Source organism: Equus przewalskii, chromosome 27, assembly GCF_037783145.1.
Source record: "Equus przewalskii isolate Varuska chromosome 27, EquPr2, whole genome shotgun sequence".
NCBI classification, from domain to species: Eukaryota; Metazoa; Chordata; class Mammalia; order Perissodactyla; family Equidae; genus Equus; species Equus przewalskii.
The window spans coordinates 27,244,393-27,267,955 of NC_091857.1; the positions used below are offsets into that span (position 1 = coordinate 27,244,393).

The 23,563-nt window shown below is 37.7% G+C and overlaps 1 long non-coding RNA gene and 1 pseudogene across 2 annotated transcripts in view; one reads left to right on the plus strand and one right to left on the minus strand.

Annotated features, from left to right (window-relative positions):
* The window catches only part of LOC139079791 (uncharacterized), a 92,544-nt gene extending 78,581 nt beyond the window's left edge, over positions 1–13,963 (plus strand). The window contains exons 4-5 of one of the 2 annotated variants that reach the window (XR_011533726.1): positions 10,841–11,006; positions 13,620–13,963. This is a non-coding gene — a long non-coding RNA (uncharacterized lncRNA). Of the gene's footprint in view, positions 1–10,840; positions 12,148–13,619 lie in introns of those variants that run through there. The other variant, XR_011533725.1, reaches the window with a different exon arrangement.
* Positions 13,964–15,961: 1,998 nt separating this feature from the next.
* LOC103562427 (keratin-associated protein 13-2-like) lies at positions 15,962–16,745 on the minus strand (annotated as a pseudogene).
* Between the last annotated feature and the right edge of the window lie 6,818 nt (positions 16,746–23,563).

A 23,563-nucleotide genomic window follows, 5' to 3' on the forward strand; every position in this document is an offset into this window, starting at 1 on the left:
GAAATACATTTGCAAAAACTTGAATTTTAATCGTGTGCTAACCTTTGCCAACTCAGTTGGGAGTGAGAAATGAGACACCTCAGAGAGTGATTCACTTCACTCCCTGCTGAGTTCTCTTTTGCTCATCATTCTAGAAAGACAAAGCAGCATAAAATTTACCTTCATATTAAGTAGTTAAAATTATCCTCATCACTATAAAAAAAATCAATGGTATAAAGAAAAGTCCTGGAATTAGAGATGTCTTTTTTTTCATTTATATATAATATCCAACTTCTGCCTTAAAGCATCTTTTAGAAATTGAAAAGCAAAAAGCTATGTATGTAATTTGATCTTTTCTCTTTGTCTCGCAGATGATGGTTTTTTCTAATCTCCTATAGTATTTGCTTATCCGGCACCAATGAAATAGTCCGCCCATTGTTTTGCTCACAAATGTCTACCTAAGGTATTGCTCACTCCCCCAAATCCATCTTATCCCTCAAAGCCAAAGTCAAATTCTTTGTATCCGACAGGTGTTCATCTCATCTAAGCTTTAACTATTCTGCCATAAGGATCTTAGCATTTTATAAGCTGTCTATTTGAGTGAACACACACACACACACACACACCCCCTGTGGAGGAATTGGAAGAGACATCTTGAACTGAGCTGTGCAGACTAAGATTTCAGTCGTTTGAACTTGCAGGATAGTCCTATGTGTGGAAAGAGTCAAGTACTCAGAAGTTCCTCAGAATCAGCAACAAGGCTTAATTTTCTTTGGCTGAGTGCCTGTCACAGAGTGGGTGCTTCAAATTATTTATGAAATGAAAGAATATATCAAATCATCCACTTTTTATTTTTACATTCATCCAAAATAAATATGTGCATATGAACTAATTGCTTTTTCTTTTTTTCTTTTAAAAATTATCTTTAATAAAATATTAAGTAAATATAATATCTCTTTCATACTTAGATGTAATCCCCAAGTTAATCATAACCAGATCAGTGCTTGAAGTGACCTTAGATCTCTGTCTCCCACACTCACCCCAAGCAAGACTACCGTTGTGGCCTTAATTTATTATTCTTTCTTTCTTTTTCCAACTGCTACATCCTCATACATTCTAATGGTTCTGTTTTCTCAGCCTGACAAACATACAAACAACCTTCCACAATCCAAAAATTTTAAATAGCAGCATCACCTCCAAGATTACATGTTCTTCTTATTTTTAAAGAGAGAATTCTCTAAAGAGTTCTGCAATCAGTTTGCCAACTAACTCACTTATTCTTTTTTCAATAACCACTCTGTTTCTTTTTGGTTTAACAATCTTCTGGAATTTCACTGACATGGTTAGCAGTGACTTGATGCTGTCAGATGCAATGGACATTTTAGGGTGTCAAACAGTTAATGACACTTAACGCAGGTGACTGTGCCCTTGATCTTGAAACATGTTCATCTATGTACTTCCACTACAACATGCTCCTGGTTTTCTATGTAACTTTCACCCACCTAATTGTCTGTTACCCTCAGTTGGGTTCTTGGATATGTTTCTTGAGGCTTGATCCTGGTCCGGCAAGGTAGTCTTTCTATAGGGGAAGCACTTCCCCTTCATGGCTTAAAATACTACCTGTATTCTATGACACTCAGATGTATATTTCCAGTACACAGATATTTTTACTTTTGTAATTCTAGACCCATATATCTAACTACCTACTAGCCATTGCCATTTGGAGGTTTCATAAGGGGATCAAGCTTTTATGTGAACGAAATTGAACTTTTGCTTTTCCTTAGGGCGAAAAAATATATTTTTTTCTCATCTGAGTATGCAACATTTCCACCCACCTAGTTGTTTAACTCAGAAACCTTGGAATGTTGCTAACATATGCAATCCATCCTGAGTATGACCCATTCCATCTTCCAAATTTATTGTAAATCTACCTAGTCTAGGATTTCTCAACCTCATCATCATTAACATTTTGGACTGGATAAGTCTTTGTTGTGAGGAGTATCCTGTGCATTGTAAGATATTTGTCAGTATCCTTAGCGTCTATCCACTAGATGCCAGTGACACATGCCTCCCCCCCATTATGGCAATTAAAAATATTTCCAGAAATTGCGTGGGGGAGAAAGAAGCACTGGTGGAGAACCACTGCTCTAGTTCCAAGTAGCTTCTTTCTTGGCAGAACTGTTGAAAAATTTTCAACACGGCCTCTCATTTTCAAAAATTGTGTCCTTCAAACTTTTCTCTCCATCCCTGTCTGATGGTCTTCTTAAAACTAAAAACTGGTCATGTCACTCTCCTGATAAAAACTTTTTCATCGTCTTGTAACACACGTATGATAAAACACAAAACCTCTACACAATCTGGAGGGCAGCACAATCGCGTCCCTGCCCATGTCTTCAACCACCTCTTCACAGCGTACTCTTTCCCTTTCTCACAAACACACTGCCTTTGTTCCACAATGAAAATATCTGAAATGTTTTTCCTACCACAAGGACATGCTATTTTCTCTGCCCTGAATATTCTTTCTGTATCTGGATAATTAAAATAATTAGGCCTGTCCTCACTTTCTAACCAACATATCCCGGGATAAATTAGGCTGGCCTTTGATGATTTCTATCAACATTGTACTTAATTCTATCATTTTTGTAATGTATTTATTTTGCAGACTGTCCTCTAGCCTAGAATAGTGCAACTGAAGCAAGTCCGTGACAGTTTGTTACCATCTGCCAGGAGAGAAATAACATATATCAACAAGTAAATCAATGAATTGCTTCCTTCATTAGAAGTCTTACATGATTTAAAACATCAGCTTAACAAAGTCATAGGTTTGGTAACCTCCCTGATTTAACCTGTTCTGTGACCCACTCTTTGAGTGGCACTTCTCTGACTGTTAGCTCTAATGGGCGGGGAAGGCGGGAAGTATGCTCTTTCTTGTTCAACACTGAATCTTCAGCTCAAGAATAGTCAAAGTTATATAGTGGTTGCTCCATAAATACTTACTTAATGCATAAACTAGGAAACTGATGGTTTTATCATCACCTAAATATCTTCTTTTTTATCTTGTCTTGAGGACTTTGAACATTTCCTTGATATGCATATTCCCTTAAATGTTTCACAAAAACAGTGAACCTAGCAGAGACTCAACTGCCCTCATGAACAGTCTCCTGGCCCAGACCTGCTTCTGTTTCTTTGCATCCTATTTTCATTATAGTATACCTATAACATCTATGCAGTTCTGAAAATGCGATCCCTGGGAGACATCTATGACCTCGCTCTTCCTTACTTCCCATCTCCAATCTCAGGTCAGCATGTCTTGCTATTTTTTATCTCAAAAATATATTAGAATCCTTCATTTTCCTATCTTGCTGTAACTCAGCTGTTTTGCCTTTTTTTACTGCAGGCGGTCTTCAGTATGCCCCCCATGGCCTTGTCTCACCTATCTCAACTCTTTTCCCTGTGCATTTCTCTGAATGGTTTCTCTAAAAGTCTATGTCAGCCTTTACAAACTCGAATTCAATTTCCTAAGTATTTTACGCATGTCATCCTATGATCTGACCCCCAATTATCTCACACCTGGTGTCTTTATGTCCTAATTTTATCTTCAAAAGATATCAGATAGCTTCAGCTCAGCTTAAGGGCAACGGCAGAGGAGGAGCTAGTCAGGCAAAGGGGCTTTGTTTCAAGAAGCTCAGCATCAGCAAAGAATGTCAGAAGAGAAGAGATGAAAGATGAGGCTGGAGACAGACAGGAGCCAGACTGCAAGGAGCTCTGCAAGTCATGGGAGGGGTTTGGACATTCTTCAAAGGTCTAAAAGTCTCTGAAAATCAAACTTTTTTTAGAAATAATTTGGTGGTGAAAGACAACATGATCTATCCTCTTTACATGGAATCACATGGCTCAAATTAATGGAAACTATGCATAGTTTTGTTTTCTTCTTTTTATTAGTGTGGATATCTTATGTTTTGCCTCATAAATAAATAAATATATTTGATTATGGGGTGTTGTCCCAGATACTACCTGGGATATTATATAATATGCAGTTTATCCGTTCTATTATCTTTCTAAAATCTGAAAAACTCTGAATTCCAAAATTTATCTGTCTCCATTGGCTTAGATAAGGGACTGTGAATCTGCAGAAATTAAAAGGCATTGATAAGTTATAAATATGGATATAACTGATCAAATTTTCCTCCTACAGAAATGACTTTGACTGCAATGTGAAGAATGGATTGAAAAGTCACATAGGAGTAAGGGTGGGTCCAGGGGTTAGACCCTGGCAGTATGATTCAATAGCCTATATTCTTAACAACAGTGTTTGGTTGCCTCTCATAAAAATGACTATTAAAGCCCAGGAACATGTGTAGGATGAGATGAGAAGGGAGCCTTCTCTAGGGTGGCACTGTGAGAAAATCTTGCATTTCAGGAATTGGCAAAGAGGAGCCCACAAAAGCCTGGGAAGGAATAGCCAGTGAAGTAAAGAGAAAATTATGAGTGTAAAAAAATCAAGTTAAAAATGTGTTAAAAATATGGGAAAGCAGACAAAATTATACAGTGTTGGAGGGAGGTCAAGTTAGATAGATGTTGCCCTGGATTTTAAGCATCTCACTACCAGAGACTATACATATGTACATATTTATTTTGTTTTGTTTTGTCTCATTTTTGTTTCTTTACTTTGAAAAAGATCACAATTTCAACAGTGTCTGGTACATAGTAGGTGCTAAATAAATGCTTGCTAAACTGAATCATCTTGTTTAATTTTTTGAATATATTAACATGGAATTTAAAAGCTAGAGAGATTCATTTCAAGGCAATTCAACAAGCATGCATTGATGCGCAAGGCACTGTTGTGGGTGGAGAGGAGGAGGAGGGGACCAAGAAATGGCCCATCCAAAGGAGGTACACCTTCATCTGTCTATGAAAAATGAATAGAGGGGCTGGCCCCAGGGCATAGTAGTTAAATTTGTGTGCTCTGCTTTGGCAGCCTGGGACTTGTAGGTTCAGAGCCCACGTTACAGACCTACACACATTAAGCCATGCTGTCGAGGTGTCCCATATACAAAATAGAGGAAGGTTGGCATGGATGCTAGCCCAGGGCAAATTTTCCCCAATCAAAAAGAGGAAGATTGGCAACAGATGTTATCTCAGGGCTAATCTTCCTAGCAACCCTGACCCCCCCCCCCCCCCCCCCGCCCCAAAAAAGAACAGAAATATGTCAAGAGAAGATAAGTGACTTTAAATTGTGTTATAGGCAATAAAATCCAATCACTTTCACTCTTCCTTAAGACTCCTTAGTTACTATACAAAGATGAATAAAATCTTAGGCCCTTTGCATTTACAGCTTGTGAATTACTTTGAATTCTGTTTATGTTTTACACAGAAAATAGTCATTCTCTGATTAGAAGTCATTTTAGGCTATAGGATCTTCCTGCTTATACAAACGCTGTGTCCTTAATCTCATTTTACATATTGCTTCTTACAAAATCAACAATCAAAGCTTAAAAATAGGAATTTGTCATATTAAAAAAAAGCAACCCCAGTAAGCCAATAACACTAAAAAGATCAAGAAAAAACGTTAATGTGTTCAAACTCTACACAAGGTTAGTTTATTAAATAAAAACATATCTGCCACATTTTAGGAGAATAAAACATATGGAATAACCTCATAATTTTTCTTATATGTACTTCTCAATATCTGACATAAAACTCTAAGATAATGTTTTGACCCGTCTCAGTCTATCAATAACCAGTGTTGTGGTTGGACCAGCCCTGGCAGTTCTTATGATTGCAAGACGCCCTTCAGCAATAACCATCAGGAAACTTTGAAAAAGTAAAGGTTTATTCTACAAGACCTGGAAATTACACAGCTCATCTGAAGCCCCACAGTGAAGCTGTGGGGAGAGGGAGACAGAGACACAGAGAGAGAGCCCCCTGGGGTTCTGCTTTTGTTAGAGTTGAGGGTGGGGGCCTAGGGTTTCACAGGCTCACTATTGGTGAATTTGAAACACAAGAGTTGGAATTTGAAGCCAGGGAAGAGAAAAAACAAATGGCCCAAATGGTTAGTTATTGAAATCAACCAAGATCTCTAAAACAAAGAAGCCTCAGGAGGGGAGGTGCCCTGGCTTTTTATCTAGTCCTGTGGCTGACAATGTGTTTATTTGAGATAGCTGTCTTTGAATTGGATGCCTCTTTGAAATGGATGACTCAGCAATCAAAGCTTAAGTCAGGCACTGGTGTTACCAAAAAAAAAAAAAAAAAAAAAAAAAAAAAACAACCGAAAAACTCTCAGGGCTTGCATTACAGATAGTTTCCCAACTTTGACCATTCTTTCACTGTATAATGATGACAGACATGTATCTCTGAGAGAAATGAAGTAGTTGGTTGTCAGTCAGTTCCTGAAGCAGAGGGTTCTAGTAAGTGAGTATAATAGAAAGCAGCCTTTGGGTAGGAGTATGAAGAGGCATTAAACTGGATTTATACAAGCCAACACTATAGGCTGATCTGTATTAAGCTGACACAACGTCCCTAGTAGAGAAGTCATTTCCAAGGTAGAAGTTAGGATGATAATTCAGGTTCGGGGAGTCACAAGATCTACAATTGAAAGATTGGAAGACATTGACTTTATCATCTCTGGAAAAGAATGGTTTCTGGCTGCTGGTGGGCTTATAGCAGCTGTCTTGAGAGTCACAGCAGAGAGACCTGTCTTGGTGGTGACTGGGATAACAGAGGTCAGTGGGTAGTCAAAGTAGCAGCTGAGGTAAGAGGAGCCACAGGATAAGAGTGGATAGACTAGGACTTCTATAAGAGAACAGGAAGAGACATTTCCAGCCCAGCAGGAGTAACATGTTACTATATCTAATTCATCTGTTATCAACGTCAGAGTGTGTCTGAATGTTCCCTGACGGCCTAGAGTGCTTATGTGCTCACCGGGTGAGTGTGATGTTCTTGACAGCCAACTTCAGTATCCTTCTACACTACAATTTGCATAAGAACACCTCCTTTGTGTGTTGTCTGATTCCAATCAAATAGATTAACACCATCATAAATATGCTTACTTTTATTTTATAGCTAAAAGCCAGTTTTCAGTTTTGCCTTAGACGTCAGATAATTGTTGAATACTCAGAACAGTTGGTCATCATTGCCGGCTTAATTTGTGACTCAGAGGGTCATCTACAGGATGCTGAGCTATAACTCTTTTCTTTCCTCCATACTAACAGTACTATATTTTATTGCAATTCTTTTCTCAGTCATTCCTAATGCGCTTTGCCATATTATAAAGCACATACTTACGTTCAGTAACAACTAATATGTGTGATATAAATGGTGCATAAAAGACAAAGATATCATTGCATGATCATGATACTCCATAGAATCAAATGAGTTTTCTAGAAAAATAATTTCTCTTGGCTCTCTTTACCAGTTGAATGAATATATGCCTCATGTAAGTGGACTTAAATTATATTAGCTAAGAAGATGGAAATTTCAGCCCAAATACTTTTTAAAAAGTCATCTGCTATCAAATTTATAGTGTGTAAATTTTTAATGGCCCCTTAGGGGCTGTTTATAAGCAGTAAAGCAAATACTAAATTATTTTCTTCAAGCATATTGAAAATTGCTGAACAAATAAAAAGTGGCAGAGCAGTGTTACAGATAGTCACATTTCCATATTATGTGAGGGTGGGTTTTACATCTAAAAGTCCTCAGCTAACATAGATATAGCAGTGTAGTGGCTTGCAGAGCAGACAGACACCAATGGAGGCCAAGAGTTAAAGGCAATGAGAGAAGACCGTCCAGAAGAATCAAAGTATAAAAGAAACATTCAAAAGAACATGAATACCCACAACTAGAAGGACCTGCAACTAAGATATACAACTATGTATCAGGGGGGTTTGGGAAATAAAGCAGGAAAAAAAAAAGAGGAACATGAATAGAAAAAGCATTAAGGAAATGCTGACTTAGCTTACACTCAAGATAAAAAACATTATAAAGGAAGTTGATTAAAACATGTTCATTTGCAAATTTATGATGTTTAAGGGGGGAATGGAATATACTACTGTGTAGCTTACTGGATATTCAAAATGTTTAGGAATTGAGAGGATAAATATTTAATTTTAGGTTATATGAAAGAACATGATGTTTATGGCTCATCCAACCAAAGAGTTAGGTTAAGGGACCCATATGCATTTATTTTTTGAACATAGTTGCATATGTTTGTGGTGTAATAATAGTTAAAATATTTATGGAATGCTTTCTATATTCAAGAAACTCTTCTAGTTGCCTCACATATCTTATCATTTGCTCCTCATTGTAACCTTGTGATAAAAATACTATCATTATCTCTCTTTTACATTAAAGGAGATTGAATTTTTGAGAGGTCCTACAATATGTACAAGACAAATAGCCAAGAAGTGCTCAAGCTTGAGATTCAATATACATAGTGTTTCTTCAGGTGTCATATGTGATGAGGATTTTAGGCTGGTTAATTTTAAAACTGCAAATGAGAAGCAGGCTCCGAGGAGTGGAATTTGCTTGCCCTTTGATCAGAGACAGCTGCATTTGTGAAGGAACTCTCCATGCCTCCCTCTCTGTACCAGGAGGAAGGGGGGATGGCCTTATCTCTGGAAACTCTTAATGGGGAAGGCAAGAACTTAAGTTGTTTACTGTCTGGCAACCTCATGTAACTGACCCCCCACCCCAAAATCCTCCTTTGTCTTTAGCTGAAGATGATATTTGAGCAGTGACTTCTGCCATTTACTCAATCCGGTTTGATTCTTATCTAAAAGTTGTGGGACCGCCAAGTGGCCGGACCCTACAGGCACTGATACCATTTTAACTTTTTTACATATCCTTTGTCTTGTAAAGAGATAACTCACATACCTATGCCTTAAATTTAGCTCTAACCCTCAGCGGCTCCTCCTGCCCCTGGGTCCTGTCCCCACGCAGCAGCTCTGACTGCCCAAGGGTCCTGTCCCCATGCTGGCAGCGGCAGCAGCAGCAGCTCCCCATGCCAGGGGCAGCAGAAGCGGCAGCAGCAACATGCCGGCAGCAGCTCTGCCTGCCCATGGGTCCCGTCCCTATGCCAGCGGCGGCAGCAGCAGCTCCCCATGCCAGCAGCATCTCTGACTGCCCGTGGGTCCTGTCCCCACACAGCAGCTCTGACTGCCCATGGGTCGTGTCCCCACGGCAGCAGCAGAAGCTCTGACTGCCCATGGGTCCTGTCCCCATGCTATTCTATACTATTCTCTAAATAAAAGTGCACTACTGCCAGATCTTAAGAGCCTAAGAAACCTTTCTTTCGACTCCTCGGCTCACCGACCCCGCATCAATATGCACAGGTAAAAGAAAAAAATTCTTAAATACTCTAAGGAATGATCCTGAAGGGCAAAAACTCAGAAGATCCTCTAGGTGGAGAAACCAAAGTGGGGACCCAGAGTGTGACATTCTGATGGCCAAGTGATACTGTTACCTGAAGGACAGCGTGGGAGCCCAGGCACAGGTTGGGATGTCAGTCAGTTAATAGGACAGCCCTGACTCCTCTGTCTTCTTAATGGGCTTGATCCTTTCCCACTCTGTACCTACTAGAGAGGAGCTATCCTAGCTCTAGTTGCATTATGGGAAGAAGGAGTTACTGCCAACAATCAAGTAATGACTTATCAAAGAGGCCCAGCCATTGAGGAATCATGTGCCTGTGAACAAGCAGAAGCTCTTTGGACAATATCAGTTCAACAGAGTTTCGGCAGCTTGAAGGTGATGTGCCTTCATTCTCTACTCATATTGGCAAGACTTCAACATTCAACAGACAAAGATAATACCTTTCAGTGCTCATTCATTTTGAGTTTCAAGACCATGAATAAGCAATTTTGTTTGACATTCCCAAGAGAGTCATGATAAAGCAATGATTGATACTGCTACCCCCAAGAGTAGGATCTGATGGGCTAATAGGTGCTAGGTGGCACTTAGCTTTCATATCATGTTTTTCTAACTTTTCAGTGGCTCTCATCATATGCTGCAGTGATTTATAGGGGTTTATCCAAAGCAGTGGCTCAGCAAGCGAGGACTCCTTTGAGGAAAGTTTGCACATTTTTTTGCCTGTTTTACTCTGACATGATGTAGAATCAGAGAAAATTTAGGCAAGAAAATATATTAAATTAGATACAAGTAAACTTTGGAAAACGAAATTTATTTTTCTCTATATTTGAAAGAGCACCAGTTGTTTTGCTTATGCTTCAAATAGTGATGCCCTTTGCATAAGTTTGGAATCTCAGTAACGCAGACCAAAGGTTATTCTATGCTCCTCCTACTCTCTAAAAGGAGATTAACAGGTGAACAGTAATTGCCGAAGGTATGATAATTACATCGTACATCAAAGGACTGTGATCAGAAGGACAAAGATGTCTGACGCATAGTACCTTCAATAAATTCAAACGCTAAAAGCTCCACTCTATATTACATAATGCTCATATACATTTATCATAATAGCCTTATGAATTGACTATTATTTTCAATTTTCAGATAAAAAATGTAGTGAAGTGTTAAAAATTATTTTAATACAAACTTTACAAAGCCAGAAAGTGAGACTAAGTCTGTTTGTCTCCAGATATTTCATTACCCAACCCTACCTTTTGTGTTTGTCAAGCTACAATATAAAATTTAAAAAATGCTGGGGATCAAAGGTGTGATGTAGACGAAGTGAAGTTTCATTAGTAAGTTCTTTAGCATTTAAAATCCCTCAGAATATAGAATTAAAATGGAGGGAAGGAGGGGAATATTTCAGGCAAAGTATTAAACCACAGGACAAAAGATACGAGGCAGGAAAGTAAAAGGCAAGTCATTTTAGAATTCACAACCATACGCTTTTTCTGTCTAGAATTTGAAAATGAAGAATTTGCTGATTAGAATTTCGTCTCATGACTCCAGTAAATGTAGGCTGCCGGTCCAAGGCCTCCCTCTACACATGTTGACCATCGACTAAGAGAACATTTCCACGTCATTCTCTCAGAATGAAGTCTGCAGCTCCGGACGATGGACTAAATGTGGTTTGACTGTTTTTTTCTGCTTTACCTGGTACAATAATAGACCATGAAAAATCACCCCAAAATTATTGAAGCTAAAGCATTTTTCCAGTTTGGTTTATAAGCTGGAGAAGATGAGCAATCAATGATACCTCTTCACCTTGCAATATCCATAGGACACAGAAAGTGAAGTCCCCTGAATCAATTTTATAGTCAAGATATTAACCTCTGTGGTCCTTTGCCCAGCAGAAAGAGTAAGCTGTTAAAAACACCGAATCAGCCACTACTCACTTCTTTTTATGATTATGAGTGTGGTAACAGCTTCTCCTTCAGTTACATGACTGGGGTTATTTTGCTGTTAAAGTGCCGGACAGGGAGTATACCCAAGACAAATTTAGGTATTATCCCTTTGCAGAAATTCCCTGAAATAAGGGCAATAACTTATTATGTGGAGTATAGATTTCAACTAAAATTGATTTCGAATAAAAATTTCAATATTATCTGGCCTAAAGAATTTGGAAAAAATCATGCTCTGCCTCTGTGAACTCCACTGCAGAGAAAGGGGGGGTGTGTAACTGTAATCTTCTTTTCTCCTTTTGGAAATTCGCAATATGCTTAAGCATATTTAAAAACTGTGAAAGGGGGGAGAAAGCAAATCTGACTAATTTGGTTAGTCCAATATTCCTTGGGTAAATATAAACTTTGTATCTAATCTGTTTATATCTCTTAAGACCAGGAATTCCATATCAACCCTTAGCAGGTTAAGAGATCCCATACATCAGTGATAACTATATGTTGTCACTTTGAGAGACTCTACTGTGCCTATATGAATCTTCCAGAAATGCCCATTTTAAACCTTATCTCACATCTTATCAATCAATAGTCTACTTATGTTCTTAACATATGGTTAATTTTCATTAATCATTTTTTGAGATAATTATCGACTCACAGATAGTTGCGGAGGTAGCGCAAGAAATATTTCTTTGAAACTCAGAACATCCAAAAGATACACCAGAATACATGCATTAATGAAAAATAATAGAGTACACAATTTTGGTGCCAGTAAGTTAAATCACTACAACTCTCATTTTTCTCTGTTTTTTTTCTACTTGCTTATAAGAATCTACTTCATTACAAAGGTAATCCTTGAACTGAAACATTACTCAGACTAAAGAAGTTTTTAGTGAATTAATCAAATGGAAGAGTTAATGGAAAAAGGCTACGTTTCTCTAAGTAGATGGTTGTTCATCCTGTTATAAGGGGTATCTTAAAACAAGTACAATTGATCCAGGGAAAGACCACCATCCAATAATGGAATACCCATATTTGACAATAGTGTATTGTGTAGAGAAGGTTCAATATCACTAGAAGCTTGTATACTCTTTGCACTAAAAATTTGATCATGTAGCAGTTTGATGAGTAATCCATATATGCAGCCTGCTTGGTGAGATATACAATTTACAGAAGAAAGTAGGTTGGGTGGCAGAAACAGGGTCTACAACCCAGGAGTGGCAACATGTCAGCAGTTTGGTGGGGGCTAGAGAAGGCAGCCATTCTTGGGTGGCATGCATCAGTCAACATAGGGGGTAATTGGAGAGTAGGGGTATATACAATACAGGACCAGGGCCAGAGTGAGGTGAGTTGGAGCCTAGGGTCCAACATTTAAGGAAACAATCACTTACACAACCCTGACAGTGAGTGTCCTCTGAAGAATAAGACATTAGAGTAAACCAAATTGATGGGATGAGAACAGACATAGCAGGACACTAGGAAATCAGAAGGTTCCTAAGGGGACAGTAAGGGGAATTCCCAGAGCAGCAGTATGTAAGACATGGTAAGACATGTGACTTCCTGTTGAATAGCTGAACAAAGTATTTTGAACTTGAATGACAACTCATATTGCCTTAATTTAGAGTGCAGTACCTCTCAAATTATAGTCTGCATCCCTGAACTCCGCCCTGTGTATCCCAGCATTTTATTAAATTGTTAATTGCAACTGAATGAGTCCCCAGTCACATAAATAAACACCTTAATTTTTCTACCCAAGAATAAAACAAGCCCAAAGAACCATTCCCGCATATTAAATGGGAAGGTTATTTTTTAACATTGGCATCTTGTCGCTCCTGACCCAAAGCTCAGGCTTTCTCAAGCATCTCAAGCTTCTGTCTCTATTTCTGGATCTGTAGAGTTGGACAATCTCACTTTTAATTATAATTTTATTTAATTATTATGTAATCTCTTACCTCTCGTTGCCCAGTTATTGTAGTTTAATAAAAAAAGAACTTGTAGTTTTCCTCTCCAAACTCCACACTGTATTCTTCCAACCAATTGTGCCATTGTTTCTGCGGTTACCTCTTCCTGAAGCTCCCTTCACACCCACCGTTCACACTGAGATAATGGGAGAAAATTTGAGGCTCTCATTAGATGTGGACTAACCCTTTAATAGCAAATGTCTTGCTCTTTTCTAAGCTGCCAGTATTTTTCACCAAAGAACTCTAATGCAAAGTTAAAGCTCAAGACATATTTAGTGAGCTGAATTCAGAAAGTTGATGCTTAGTTATGACTGAGCAGACTGACAGAGCTTGAGGGGCAAGTGCCCCATGTCACTCTCAGCTTTTTCTTGCTCAATTATAGAACCCAGCCTTCTCTGACAGTCTCTGTCACCGTCATCCAACTTGGTCATCAACCTGCTGTTACCTGGTGCCCAAACTCAACAGGACACTAGAGTGTGGATGTAAAGAAGAACAGAGTATACATCAGAGGTGAAAAGTCACAGAGAGAGACAGAGACAGAGACAAAGGGAGAATAAAGAAAAGCAAAGAGAGGTGAGAAGAAAAATGAAAAAACAGTTGGAAATTAGCAGTGATGAGATAGTAAGAAAAGATTACTATGCAGAGAATGAAGGATGCAAAGGGTATTCCTCTTGTCTGATCCCTGAAATCAAAATCTTGACATAATACTAGTAAAAGTTTAAATATTGAATGTATTCTAATGTATTCGTTTCCTGTTCTACCCTTTGCTTCTTTGTTTCAATTTTTAGCCTCTCATCTCAAAGATTCCATTAGAAAGGGGGAAATTCTCCTAGTCGTTCTAGAACTAGATTCTTTGTCAGTGAATACTCCTTCCTTCCATCTTGGGATTGTTCTCTGTTTTAAACAGTTGTCTCTACTCATCACTCCTTGTAGGACCTGGTGCCTTCCTTGCTTGAGGTCAGAAGCTTCTAGTTCTATTAGATTTGCTGAATGCATTCTCCAGACTTTCTCACTGGCCATGCTACCATGACCCCTTTGAATTCGTTTTCCCAATGGTTTCTTTAGTTTACATTTTACTCATTCCACATTATTTTAAGAAGAATTAGCAGTCCACTCTCAATGCTAATAGCAATAATTCAGACTCATAGGCTCTTTTTGTCTTACTAAAAAATTTTAAATGCCTATTTACACCAAAGTCAATGAGTAACTCTGCATGTAGATAACGCATTTTTATTAACTATAACTTGTTGGACATGAGTGACAGATATTTTATTTTAATTATTTTAAACCAAAAGAAGACTTTATTGGCTCATATAAGCAAAGCGCATGAAGGACTAGTAAAGCTGGCTTAAGATATGATGGGAACCAGAGGCTCCTGTGTCGCCAGGAACTTCTATGCCTCTCTTCCCTGTTCCTCTGTTTTCTATCTCGTGGGCAGGTTTCTGGACACAGAGGACCTGGTTCTCACACCTGCATGCTTACCTCTTTCTTGTCTTGAGTATAAGAGAAAAGAGGCCCTCTTTTCTCAGATTCATTTAGAAAAACTTGAGGAAAAGGGATCCAGGAAGATAAATCAATAAACACTCGTAGCACATGATTGGAGTAAATGATAATCTTTGATAGTTATCCACTGATTCATGCAGAGTTATTACTAAATATGTTATGGAAAATTTTAACTGAATTCTGACACTACCTTTAGTCTCTGAGACAAATAACTTGCTCAAATTAAAAATAAACACAAAATGTGTCTTCTCTCAGTACTGAATAATATAAAAGCACGAGATTCAGAACACTGAAAATAATCTAATCTTATCTCCAATTCAATGCAGAAGTCACTAAAAAATGGATGATTCATCTTCTACTTGTCAAGGGACTTAATAACTTAAAAAAATTACCCTTGTCATAATAATTCTATAAATTTATAATTCACAAATATATATTTCTTTATTAACAAGCCAACATATTTCTTCCTATAACTCTTTCCATTCCTCACAATTTTAAACTTTAAAACTCTGTCTATCTGTCTCTCTCTCACACACATGCACAAACACACACACTGAATGACCCATTTTCCCGTGTATTTGAAGAACACCATAATGCCCTCCAACTTCTAACACTTAATATTTTCTTGCCAATATATTGGATTTATTCAAATATCTTATATAATAGATTTAATTAGTATTTTTCACCTAGCTGACATCTTCTGGACAAACTCTAATTCAATATTGTTTTGAAAACGTAAACTCAAAATCAAACATGATTGTCAGCATAAGATGTTCCCATTGAAAACACAATGAGAATATTGACTCCATTGTGGGCGTATTCTCAATAATACTGTTAAGCTTCCTACCAGCTTTTATGGTGGACGACATGTACATTTGTTAGCTCTTAGGCAGTGGAAGTGCCCAGTGGTTTCCCTACACACCAGGTCAGAAACCATTGCCTAGGGAAATGGATTTCCTTCGGAAATCCAAACCCATTTCCTAAGGAAAGTACTCCAAAAGGCTGTAGCCCCAAAGATAAATCACAAATCGAACTCGGAGAACCAATAAAGAACAATGAGAACATATCAGATGCAAGAGTGCATAAGTTTATTAGGTCAAGCAAAACTGAACTTCCATACATTTTGTAAGAATTTATGTAATTCTGAATCAATTGTTTCAAAATTACAGACATTGGACTCTATATTTTGGTCATTGAATAATTTCGCTATCTGAAAGAAGTAGTCCATAAGCCAGTGCTTGATACCAGAGAAGGGGTGAAAAGTTGGTGGTGAGAGGGGTTAACTAAGATTATTGAAAAGCCCTATGATAGTAGCTCTAAGCAGAGGCTGAAACATTTTGCTTAAAAGGTCTGAAAACTCAACAAGTTGATCTACAGAAGGCTGATCTATAGCTTGGCCTATAACAAGAAAGCTGGCAGCTTCTAGAAGGCAAGTAGGCTGGGCTGGAGAATCTAGATCCATAGCCCAGGGAAGGGAAGCCACAGACTCCATAACCCAGAGCTCTGAAGACATTGGATCCACATCCCAGTGAGGAGGAAATTCTCAATCCATAGCCCAAGAAACAGCCTCTGCTGGATCCAAAGCTCAGAGATCCAGCATAAGTTGACCGGCAGGGACTGCAGAGACTGGAGGTCCTTGGGCGGTAGCAGGATCTCTGGCAGCAGCTGGACACCACACAGGACATCTTGCGTCTGGCAGGCTCCCATCAGGTCTCCCCATAGCCACTGTAGAGAGAGGAGCCCAGTTAGCAGGTGCTGGGAGAGCGGACGTCAGTGCTGTAGACCAGGTTGCTGGGGTAGGACAAGCCACAAGAGATGCCTGGGTTCTGCAGGTAGCTCCCAAGGAAGCGGGAGAAGTTTCCAGAGCAGCAGCTGTAGGACATGGTGACAGGAGAGGTGAGTTCAGCTGAGTTACAGTGAGAAGATTCTCTGAGTAACAATGTCATGGTTTCGACTCCAAGTTATATGCACTCTTAGACCTGGATGTGTCATTGTCCAGATGCTCCCTCTTCTTGCTCACCATTTTATACAAGAATACCTCTCTAGGTTATTGCTTAAGTTCACCTTATCACAACTTCACGTACTTAATTGTACTTAATCACTCTGATACACTTAAGAGAAGTTACTCAGTTTCTTTCCCCAGGAATTCATTTTTGTTTGACCTTCAAAGTTATACGTCATCACATTTACAAACATCCTCCACCTTATTATTCGTGTGTACAATGTGCCTTTGTCCTACTAATGGAATTACATAAACTTTTTCTGCCTTTCCTTTAAATTATTAGCAACATCAGAGGTTACTATTCAGAATAGTTTGTCCTTTTTTCCACAAGCATATTAGAATGGATTTCTCCAAATACCTGTGTTCAGTAGTCTTAACAATCCATCAGTTGAAACTTTTACTCTTTTTCTTTTTGAAATAATCCACGCAATTCCTGATATCCATGAATTTAGCTTAATTAAATTGTGGATTCATTGGCAAAGCACTCAGCCTGCCTTTTCTGTGATGTGTGTGACTTTCTCATGTCTTGATCCCATGATCAGAATTAAGGAGTACAGACATCATCTTTGGTATTCATGCCAATGGGCTTCTTTAAAGGGAACAGAAGCCTAAAAAGCTTCCCAGGAGGCTATTCATTTAGGAAACAATAACTGCAACCCTTGGAGTAGGACTTTAATGAGAAGTCTTTGCTAGAATGAATTTCTCTACACGTTTTCTGATGAGCCTTTCTTTCAGTAGGCATTATTCTCTGCTTATGCCCTAAATAAGCTCATAATTTTTTGTTTTGTTTTGTTTTTTAATGGAAGGACAGATTCTTAACTTCAATTATTAACTTATACCTAAAATAATACTTTGGCAATAGTGAACATTTTTTAAAGCAACTAACTTCAAGTATTAGAGCTATATGGGTCTTTAAAATCCTCTGGTCAATCAATACATAGAAAAATTATGTTTCAGAGAGGTTCAATAAATTTCTCCTAATTTCTCAGTAGGATAGAAGCAAAACTGAAGTTGGGCCATGGTCTCCTTATGCAGTCAAGATTCAGATACTCAAATACAAGAAAGAAAATTCAGTTTTAATTTGTCTCCTAAAAGAATCTATTAAGCTTATTTATACTAAGATGCAAAAGCCTAATAAAGGCTTATTTACTTCTCCTAGGAATATTTGCATTGAACAGTGTTCAAGAAGAGAATTCCATGCATCACTGATCTGTATATGTTTAAAGTCTGTTTTACTTTCATAGCCCAAAAAAGAGAAAAGAACCTGGATAATCTATACTTAGATTAATGGAAAAAAGAAGACAAAGAAGTTCTTCCTATCTGGTTGTACCCATTTGTCTTCTTTGGAATATGACGTTTTATTTGGCAAAACTAAGGGAAATGGCATTCACAATTGTCATTGAAGACAGAGCTCCTTAACTACCTGAAAATTAACTTGCTTTATTTCATAGCACACTGCTTCAGAGCACTTAGCTACTTTGTTTTATGATTATCTCTCCCATGCAGAATCCAAAGTGTGGTATGCATAACATGAAGTGCCCTTGTGCAATACTTAAACCATCGCTCTGTTTCACTGAAGTAAAGTAAGCTATGCTTTATGAATAGACACCTATTAAATTTACTGAAGAAGTATGTGCCATCCCCAACACATGGGACTTCTTATGATGCCAGCCTTTAACTCCTTTAGAATGGGTGATATTTCTCTCTTCCTATTAGAAGTTGATTCTGTTAAAAAAAAAAAAAAAAAAAAAAAAAAAGAGTTTCTCACATCTACAAGTTCTGGCTTTTCCTGGCCAGCTCCCTATGTCTGGAAATTAATATTAAAATAACTTGGGAACAAGTCAGTTCCAATTAACACTCCCCCAGTCCATTACTAATGAGGTGAACACTTTTCATTAGAATGCATTTGTGCACTTTGTACAAGTGCTAATGAATAACTCATCAATGCTAATAAATGTTTCCCTCTGAAGGGAAGAAAAAGCACAACAAAACTAGAGTCGCTTTAATAGTTCAGAAGTGGATCCTGGAACTAATAAAATATTCTGTGTACTCTATATACACAGTCAACGTGTTATAAGGAAAAAAAAAATCACTCTCTGGATATGTCAGAGGAAAAATGTGATTTGGGAAAACTTTTTTTTTTTCTTTTAGAAATTGAGGAATACCCACACCACTACATTTGAGGACCCACTAAACACAAGCAGTCTATGATCTGAGTTCCTTGAGCAGTGGTTGTTTTTCCAGGTCACCTTATTCTTGCAGCTCAGTCTTCAAGTTGACAGTCTCTTTTTGCAATGTTTGTGGAGATATTTAAATACCTTTCATATTAGGCAAATAGTTTAGGGAGTAATCAAAACAGTAGAAGTCCATATGCTCCAGGCTAGATATTTTTTCCTTCCTGTTCACTTTTCTTTACATCCTCAAAACTATCTTCTCTAGACCTGCCAGGGTCTTCTACTGCCCCGTCCCCAAAGATGCTTCTTCATAACGACTGTTCTTTGGTAAGATTTTACTTTCCAAATTCTCTTCCCCAGGGGGTGATCTGTCTGTTAAACATTGTTGCTAACAGTGGGCTGAAAGACTCATTTGTGGGTAAAGGACTTGAGGGAAACCACTCTACCCGTCTGCTCTGGCCTCTCTCCCAGGCACTGGTGCAAGTCGGCCTGGGCTGCTGTTCCCCAGAGGTCACCTGTCCATTGTTAGAGATTCATCTGGGCACTGACATTCCTTTGGTATCCCTGCAGCTTTTCCTTGCTTCAGACTCACCCATGTTATGCTTACAGAACCGCATCATCCATAATTTTTATTTTAAATGCAAAGGCTGGTGTCGCTGATTTCTAAAGGACTCTGCTTACAGACCTCTCTGATCTTCTTACACTTGCATTTACCCAATTCATTTCAAAAATGGAAAAAATAAAGAAAACTATATAGAGTAATAAAGCAAACTCTAGGGTGTTTTTGTGGAATGCCTAAATTCACAATTGTTACCATTTCATCATATTTGCTTCATCTCTCTCTCTCTCTCCTTCCTCTCTCTCTCACTCTCAGTTAAAGAAATAAAACATTACAGATATAATCCCTTTGTGGGCCAACCTCAGTCTCATTCTCCTTCCTGTCTTTCTAAAGACATAATAGTAATGCATTCAGTTTTGAATGGCCTTACAGGGAACTTTCTTGATGCATATTTATAGATTTATACAGTTTATTGTTTTGTTGTTATTGTTTGAAGTTATAAGAATGCAATCTGATTGCACATATATTTACAATTTGCTTTTGACATTAAAAATTATTTTAAAAATAAATCTATGTTGATATTTATACATTTGTGCATTTTTTTATAATTACTTTAGTAGCACTTTTAAGTGCCAGGTACTTTTCTAGCACTTTATTACAAATAGTAGCTCATTTAATCTTCCTAATTGTCCTACTCTGTTATTCTTCTTATTTCGTGGATGATGAAGCTGTGACAATGACAGGTTGAGTTCATTGCCCAAGGTCATTCATGTAGTGAGTAGCAGAGATGGGAGTTGAACCCAAATACTAACACCATTGTCAGAGTTTGTGGACATAACCACTTTATTATCATATAAAGTTTCTTCTCTATTACAACTTTATAGAATTCTACCAAACAAAAATACCACATTTCATTTATCTGTTTCCTTACTATTTCTGATTTCTTTTCTTATTTTTTTAAAGATTGACACCTGAGCTAACAACTATTGCCAATCTTCTTTTTTTTCTCCCCCAAACCCCCCAGGACATAGTTGTATATTCTGGTTGTGAGTGCCTCTGGTTGTGCTATGTGGGATGCCACCTCAGCATAGCCTGCTGAGTGGTGCCATGTCCATGCCCAGGATCTGAACTGGCAAAACCATGGGCTGCAGAAGTAGAGTGCGCAAACTTAACCACTCTGCCATGGGGCCGGCCCTATTTCTGATTTCTCACTGTCACAGACTGTGTGACACGGAACATTCTTGAGCATATGTCCATATCTAGAGTTTCTCTCAGGTATACATTTAGAGGTAAAATTGCTAGGGATGTGCAATTTCAATTTTAGTGTAGTAATTCGAATCATGGCTTTTGGATTCAGACTGGCTGGATTTGAATCCCGACTGCCGGTTGTAGAACCTGGACCCATTCAAGTTTATTCTTTTATAATTATCTTTTCACTATGATTCTATAGAGTCATTTCTCCTTTTAATTTTATTTTTAGAGGTTCTTTGCGTATTCTTTATCTTATGCCTTTGTCTCCCATATGTTTCAAATACACTTCTCCAGTTGGTTGACTATTTTTTTTAAGTTAACTTTATCAAGGTGCAATTCACACATAATGAAATTCATCTCTTTCAGGTGTACAGTTCAATGAGTTTTGACAAATGTACACAGTCATGTAACTACCAACACAATTGAAATACAGAACATTTCCTTTGCCACCCAAAGTTTCCTCGTGCCCTCTTGTGTCAGTCTCCTCCCACCTCATATCTGAATTTCTGTCCCTATAGTCTTTTCTTTTCTGAAATGCACTGTAGATGGAACTTTACATTATATAGCTTTTTGTGCCTAGTTTCCTTCACAGAGCAAACTGCTTTCAAGATTCATCTATGTTGTTGTATATTTCAGTAGTCCATTCCTTTTTATTGTTAAGTGGCATTTCACTGTATGGATGTTATCATTCACCAGGTAACAAACATTTAAATGATTTCTAGCTTCGAATGATTATGGATAAGTCTGCTATAAACATTTACATGCAAATCTTTTTGTAGACATATGTTTTCATTTTTTCTTAGATAACTACTTGGGAGTGGGATGGCTGGTTCATATGGTAACTGCATGTTTAGCATTATAAGTAGCTGCTAAACTGTTTTCCACAGTGGCTGTACCATTTTGCATCCCCAACAGCAGTGTATGAAAGTTTCCGTTGTTCCACATCCTCAACAGCACTGTGCGTTTATTATTATTATCACTTTGCCTACTCTGGTAGGCATGTAGTGGTGTCCCATGTAATTTCAATTTTCATTTCCCTAATGATTAATAATATTGAACATCTTTTCCTGTGTTATTTGCCTTCCATATCTCTCCTTCAGTGGTATCTGTTCAAATCTTTGGATCATTTTTAAGTTGTTTCTCTTTTTACAATTGAGTTGTAAGAGCCCTTTACACAGCCTAAATCCAAGTCCTCTATCAAATATGGGTTTTTCAACTATTATCCCCAAGCTTGGGGCTTGGCATTTCATTTTCTTATCAAAAATTTTAAAGAGTAGATATTCTTAATTTTGGTTCAGTCCACTTTATCAAAAACATTTGGAGGCCAGCCCGGTGGCATAGTGGTTAAGTTTGTGCACTCCACTTCAGCAGCCAATCCACACTGCTCATCAAGCCGTGCTGTGGCGGCATACCATATGCAAAATAGAGGAAGACTGGCACAGTTGTTGCTCAGGTACAATCTTCCTCACGAAAAAAATTTTTCTGGTGTATTTTGCAAAGCATGGGTCAAGGATTTGTTTTTTTTGTTTTTTTTTTCTTGGCATATAGATGCCCAGTTGCCCCAGCACCATTTGTTGAAAAGACTACCCTTTCCCACTGAATCACCAAGAATCTTTTGTCGAAAGTCAATTAATCATATGTGCACAGAACAGACCCATTTCTGGAATCACTCTTCTATTCCCTTAATGGATATGTCTATCCTGAGGCCAACACCACAGTGCCTTAATTACTATAGCTTTATTGTAAGACTTGAAGTCAGATTGTGAATTCCCAAAAGTTATTCTTTAGTTTCAAAATTATTTGCCTATTTGAGTTCCTTTGCATTTCCATATACATTTTAGAATGAGTTTGCAAATTTCTATTAAAACAATCCCTGATATGATATTGATTGGGGTTATATTAAATCTACATTCAGTTTGCGGAGAATTGGCATCTTAACAGTATTGAGTCTTCAGTTCCACAAAATGATGCATCTCTTCATTTATTTAAGCATTCTTTAGTAGCTCTCAGCAATATATTGTAGTTTTTACTAAACAAATCCTGCATATGTTTTATTAGATTCATAACTGAATATTTTGTGGGGTTTGGTGCTATTTTAAATGGTATTTTAGAATTGTAATTTCTATTTGTTCATCACGTTTACAGAGAGTTACATATTTTTTTGGTACATGACTTTGTACCCTGAAATCTTCCTAAATTTTTTTATTAGTCCTAGTAGATTTTTGTGAATTATTTCAGGTACTTTGTATAGGCTATTGTGCCATCTGCAGATAAAGACAATATTCTGTCTTCCTTTAAAATATGCGCGATTATTTTCTTTTTATCTCATTGTACTGGGTGGAACCTCCAGTACAACACTGAATGGAAGTGATCACAGCAGACATCCTTGCCTTGTTCCTGATTTTAGTGAGGGAAAGCGTTCAGTCTTTTTTAATTGACTATGATGCTACCTGCATGGTCTTGTAGATGCCAATTATCAGACCGAGAAATTTCTGCTCTAAACCTTGTTTGCCAAGAGGTTTTACCACGAGTGCATGCATGGTGATTTTTTCCAAATGCTTTTCTATGTATTTATTGAGATGATTACATAGTTGTTTTTTTAATCCTGTTGATGTGATAAATTGCACTGGTTGATTTTGAATATTAAACCAACTTTACATTCATGGGAAAAACATGATCATGATGTATTATACTTTTAATACAATACTAGATTAGATTTACTGACTTTTTTCTAAGGTTTTTCTTATGCCTATATTTATGAGGGATATTGGTTTGTAATTTTCTTATAATATTGTCTGTGTCTGATTTTCTCTTAGGGTGATGTTGACTTTATAAAA